The sequence below is a fragment of the Macaca nemestrina genome, unplaced genomic scaffold, assembly GCF_043159975.1.
Source record: "Macaca nemestrina isolate mMacNem1 unplaced genomic scaffold, mMacNem.hap1 Scaffold_44, whole genome shotgun sequence".
Taxonomy (NCBI): Eukaryota; Metazoa; Chordata; class Mammalia; order Primates; family Cercopithecidae; genus Macaca; species Macaca nemestrina.
This window is the reverse complement of record NW_027257673.1, coordinates 1,075,732-1,081,811: the sequence shown is the minus strand read 5'-3', so window position 1 is coordinate 1,081,811 and position 6,080 is coordinate 1,075,732. Positions and strand designations below refer to the sequence as shown.

The following is a 6,080-nucleotide window of genomic DNA, read 5'->3' as shown; positions in this document are numbered from 1 at the left end:
ATTATAAGATGTCATAAAATCTTTGAGATGATTGATACTTAAATGCGGCCCCCTGTGCCGCCCTGGGGCGTCACTCTCCCTGGGTTCTTGGCGGTGCTCGCTCTGCTCCACATGCTCAGCCCAGTCTCCTGCTCACCCGGAGTCGCGCCATGGGAGCGAGGACCTTGCCGCGGCACTAGACAAGGACAATGAGAAGGGGGAGCACATGGAGTCCCTGCGGAGAGGCTGGACTCTGGGCAGGAGCCTTTGCGGGCGGGCGCAGCCTCCTCTGGAAGGCCTGGTCGCTGCCAGGTGCCTGCTGCGCCCTGCGAGCTCCGCGGCGGTGGAGCTAGGCCCGCGCTGCTGGCTCTGGGCCCCGCCTGTGCACCCTCTGCCCTTTGTCCTGCCCATGAGGCCCGGGCCTCAGCTGGCCCGGGGTTCCTGAAGTTAGCTGACGATGGGCTGTCGGCTGAGACTGGGTCGTGGGCCTTGTGCTCTGGCAGCCGCGTCACCATCGCCGGGCCTTCCCGCGGTGCTGCTCGCAATTCGGGATGCCTGGGCTTGCGGTCTGCTGGGTCGCCTGGCGCTGCGAACCCCGTCACCTTCCATCGTGGCCACCGCGCTGCCCGCTGGTCAGCCCTGGTCTGCAGCTTTTCTGGGACCCCTCTGGCCCCAAGAAGACGTAACTCACATCAGCTTGTGACACCAGGGCCCAGCTGTTGGTGAGCGAGCGCTGGCGCCGTGGCTCCTGGGCTCCCCTAACCCCGTGGCCCGTGCCGCCTGCACCTCTGCCAGGGCTGCGCTGCGCAAGTGGCTCCAGCCAGCCAGCCCTAGCCCACGAGCGGGACTTTCCTCTCCCCCAGATTATCGCCCTCTGCAGGGATACAGGGCTATGGAGGACGCAGCGGACACCTTCCAAAGTTTGTGGAGACTCTTCCACCACGCCAAAAGTTTCACCATCAGCTGCAATGCCTACTGGGGCGCAGAGACCCCTCCGGCATGTGGACCAGGCAGTGTCTTTGCTGGGCACCCACAGCGCTCACCACCCCACGTGCAGACCCCTACTTCGTGTTCCTCCTCCTCCACGTTCCACATCCAAAGTTCTCTCGTCATTTCTAAGCAGGAGAAATCCAAAGAAACTGAAATTAGAGAGAGAGAGAGAGAGAGAGAGAGAGAGAGAGAGAGAGAGAGAGAGATACAGAGCCATGAGCGTATGGAAAGCATAAAACGCCCTAAAGCCAATAACAAATTTGTATTTCTTTTAAACATTCTGCACATCTCCAATGATGAATGATTTATTTATTTATTTATTTATTTTTACCACTGTCAATTCGTAATTATTAACTTCTCCGGCATTAATGAATAGAAATTGAATCACATATGGGAGTATAATTTTTATTGTATGAAGCTTTTCATATTTTAAAAAATAATTGTCCAATTTTTCTCCATGGATTAACAATTAATGGGAAATTTGCAACATTGCTGTGTTAATGTCTCCTGAGATAATTAGATGTGAATAATCTTTTATAAACAGAATTTCCTGGGTGGAATTGCTCATCTTTGGGAGCTCCATAAATAACCATGTCCCAAGAGAACTGTGAATTTGGGAACTGCAAGAACTGAGTCCTGACTCGTCCAGCCTGGAAGCTTTTGGGTGATCAATCACTCTTGCAGGTGACTTCACCGTCTTCTGTTGAAGGGCCAGTGAGAGCCTGGGGGTTTCAACCCGCAAGAGTCTTACCATTTTGGGGTTAGCATTAACAGTGAGGAACAGGCATACTTTTGTGATATTCTCCATATGTAATAAAATAGTTTCCAAAACAAAGCAAAGTGTGCGTGGTGACTATTGAGAGGACCCTTTCTATCTTTGCTGGATTCCCAGAGATTTCTGGGTTTCTTTTGGAGTCAGTAGTATTTCAATGTTAATTCTGAGCTCTTGACACCCACAATATGAGTTGCAGCCAGTGACTAGAGCTGCAGCTTGTTAAACTGATCACTGGTGGTGGAGCCTGTTTGTCCTGCTCACTTCTTAAAAGGTCGGCTTGGTCAGAGGTTAGTGCTTCCCTGCCAGAAATAAGCAGTTAGGAATCAAGTAAAGGAGTCAGCTAAAAGCATCATTACTCAGTAGTGAGGTCATAGCTAGATGGTTGTTGATCTCATTTTCTCTCTGCTGCTGATTTCAAGGCTTTATACCATGTTTTGATGTAACACAGAATGTATGCTATGAAGAACAAATAGTCTGTTAGTTTCTTGGAGCTATACTCCATTATTGGAACTGGGGACAACAATTTGAAGGACATTATTACTTAGACAGTTTAATCTGCCTTTGACTAGAATAAACTTCAAGTTCCAAGGGCTAGGTTCAGTTGTTATGCAAATTTAGATTGTTGCTGTAAAATGTACAAAAAAAAAAAAAAAAAAAAAAGGACAGGACTCTTTAGATGAAATAAGAATTTAACTGTATTTGAACCCTGTTGAAGGCCAGACAAGTTTAGGCAAAATGCCACAACTGAATATTCTGTGATGAGTCCCTTTAAATTCCAACATATCATCTATGTTGCTCAATATGACACACACACTGGAAAAGGTTGTGTATTCAGTAGTTGTTGAGTGTCGGGTTCTGTGTATGTCAGTTTATGTCAAGTTTGCTCATTGTGTTCATCAAATATCCCTTTCATGGATTTTATCTGTTGGTTCCGTCACTTATTGAAGGGAATGTTAAAATCTATATTGTAGATTAGCCTATTTTTCTTTTCGTTGTATCAGTTTCTGTAGTAAATAATTTGAAGGGATATTTTATATTTGTACATATTTAAAATTGGCATACTTTTCTAGTGACTGACATCATAAAATCTATTTTATCTCTAGCAATGTTTCTTGGCTTATGTCTGATCTATCAACAATAACATAGCAAGATGAGCTTTGTGCTGATTAGTGTTTGCAGGGCATGTTTTCCATTGTTTTGCTTGCAAAATGTCTGTATTCTTGTATTCAGATAAATTAATTAAAATGTAAAAAATAAATATATAGTATAAAAACATTAAAAAGTAAATATTCTAAAAATCCAGCCAGAGATGTTTCACTTTTAATTGAAGTGTTTAGGACCACAGCTCTCACACTTGTGTGCTAAGGTGCCCTGAGATACTGTGTTTAACTGACAGCGGCACCAGTGGATAGCTTGTGAGTATGTATATGTGCGTGTGTGTATTTGAGATGGGGGTCTCACTCTGTCCCCCAGGCTGGAGTGCAGTGGTAAGTTCTAGGCCCACTGCAGCCTCTGCCTCCCTGAGTAGCTGGGACTACAGGCATGCACCACCACACCTGGCTAATTTTTGTATTTTTAGTAGAGATGGGGTTTTGCCATGTTGCCCAGGCTGTGTATTTTTGAGGGAAACAAAGCAGCATTTGCTGGAGACCTTAAGAACTACTAGCCTGAAGCAGTTCATAGTTTCAAAAGTAATTAGAAGTACGTTTCTTTACCTTTAAGGTGGGTGTTGTTAATTACCACAATAAAAGCAAGTATTGTGCTAAAGTCAGTGTGGAATAGGAAATCAGGTCCAGTGGTTGAGATCCAGTCCGATTTTAAGATCTGAAAAGTTGTGCTGCATGTCCAACAGGCACACACATCGCATTAGCAAGTAATTGTGCTTTTGTAAGAATGAAACAAAAATACTGTATGTGTGTTTTTTGTTTGTTTGTTTGTTTGTTTATTTTTTTGAAACAGAGTCTTGCTCTGTTGCCCAGGTTGGAGTGCAGTGGCATGATCTCGGCTCACTGCAAGCTCCCCCTCCCGGGTTCACGCCATTCTCCTGCCTCAGCCTCCCGAGTAACTGGGACTACAGGCGCCCGCCGCTGCGCCTGGCTAATTTTTTTTGTATTTCAGTAGAGACGAGGTTTCACTGTGATCTTAATCTCCTGACCTCGTGATCCACCTGCCTCGGCTTCCCAAAGTGCTGGGATTACAGGCGTGAGCCATCGTGCCCAGTGGTGTGTTATTTTTTATACGTACTTGCAAATCCATCGCCAAAATAAAAATAATGAACATATTCAGCACGGATAAAAGTTGCCCCTTGCACTTTCATAATCCCAAACTTTCTGTACCTTCCTACTTTACACCCTTCCTGGCCATCAACAATCTGTAACTATAAAATAGTTTGCCTCATCTAGACATTTACATAAACAAAGTATAGCATGGACCTGTTTTTGGAGGGGTCTGGCATCTTTCACATAGCATAATTATTTTGAGATTCTGCTATATTGCAGGCATCAATAGGTCATGAATTTTATTATTGAGTAGTATTCTATTGTGAGGTTAGGTCACAACTTATGTATCCATTTGCCTGCTGATGGGTTTTTGCATTGCTTCCAGTTTTGGACTTATACAAATACATTTGCAATAAACATTCGTGTACATAAGTTCTTATAAATTTGAGTAAATATTAGGAATGTAATAGCTAATAGGTTTAGGCTTAGTTTTAAGACACTGTCACAATGTTTGCCAAAATGGTTGTACCATTTTATATTTTTATCAGCAGTATATGAGAATTCCACACTCTTGCCAACATTTTGTATGGGCCTTCTTTTAAAATTTTAGATATTTTCGTGTTTACAATAGTATTTTATTATAGTTTCATAATGCCTAAAAGTATTTAGTGTCTCTTTATGTACTTGCATGCCATCTGTATATACTTGGTAAAGTGTATGTTCACATTTTTTTTTGCTTCTTCCTTTTTTTTTTCTTTTGCTTATTTTCTCATATTAAATTTTAATAGGTTTTTTATATGCTCTGGATTCAAATCCCTTATTAGATATGAGATTTGCAAGTATTTTCTCCTTGTCTGAGTTTTCTTTTTTGTTCTCATAACACTGTCTTTCAAATAGAAGATGCTCTTAATTTTGATGGGGCCCAATTTATTAATTGTTCTTGTGCATTGTGCTTTTCGGGCTTCATCTAAGAAATTTTTAATTAATTGAATATTACAAAGATTTTTTCTGTATTTTCATCTAAAAGTTCATAGCTTGTAATACTTTATTTTATGTTTAAGTCAATGTTCCTATAAGTGACAGAGCTTTAACCCAAGTCACTGTCATGCATAGCTGGACCCAGGGGCTTATATGAAATCATCAAGAAATGTTCTTCTTTCTCTTGACAGTTTTCCTTGTGTTTTAACCTCATTTTCTGCCTCTGAAGATGACTTTCTTCTCTCTCTGTAGAGAGAAGTGCTACAAATAACCCACTTTACTTTGTCCTTGCACACCACAGTGGTAGAAAAAGCAAGAGTCCTTCCTGTTGATTCCAAAAGAAAAGTACTGAATCAGTTGCTATGATACAAGAGTAGAGTCTCTGGCCAGAGCTGGGCATCATGCTCACTTCCAGGGCTGGGGCTGGTAGGTTGTGTCAGACCCAATTGGTGCTCATTGAAATATTCCTCAAAGAAAAGAGGGGCTCAAGAGGAGAGTTCCTGAACACCCCACCAAAAAATGGCCACTACATACACACCTACAATTCCCTGCCATTTTATAAGCAACTGTTTGGGTGGAAAATGACTAGAAATTCAGTTGTCATTAACTTTCCTTTTTAATGTCAGTAGAATGAGCCATGCATTTCACATGTTGTGGGTTATGTCCATGATAGTCATTTCTGTATATTAGGTATCAATTTGGAGTATCATCTAGAGAAATACAGTATTTTGTGATGTTATCCTTCAATTAGTATTTTTAGGATAAAGAATTACAGGATGAAAGAAAAGTCTAGGATAGAAATAAAAGAATAGAGAAAATGGAAGCATGGATATACTGCAGACAATGGCCAAACAGGAAAAGTACTTGTGAAGGTATTGAAGTACATAACTGATATCACATAGACCTCCAGGAAATTACAACTACTGTCATAAGAACAAACTATCCAAATAGTCTTTGCTGATACTGAGTCTTTTCTGCTTGCAAAAGAAGTAAGAATGGTAAGGAATTGGGACATTGTTCAGATAGGCCTCAATGTGTTTATCCATTTACCTGTTGATGGGGTTTGGGAGTATTAATGAAGGATGTTAATAAATAATAATGGGCATGTTAGATAATCATCATCGATTTCTCCATTTGTT

General features: G+C 41.9%; 1 pseudogene; it reads right to left on the bottom strand.

The window, feature by feature from the left end:
- Positions 1–577: 577 nt before the first annotated feature.
- Positions 578–5,496, bottom strand: LOC139361359 (protein FAM182B-like; annotated as a pseudogene).
- Positions 5,497–6,080: the final 584 nt, after the last annotated feature.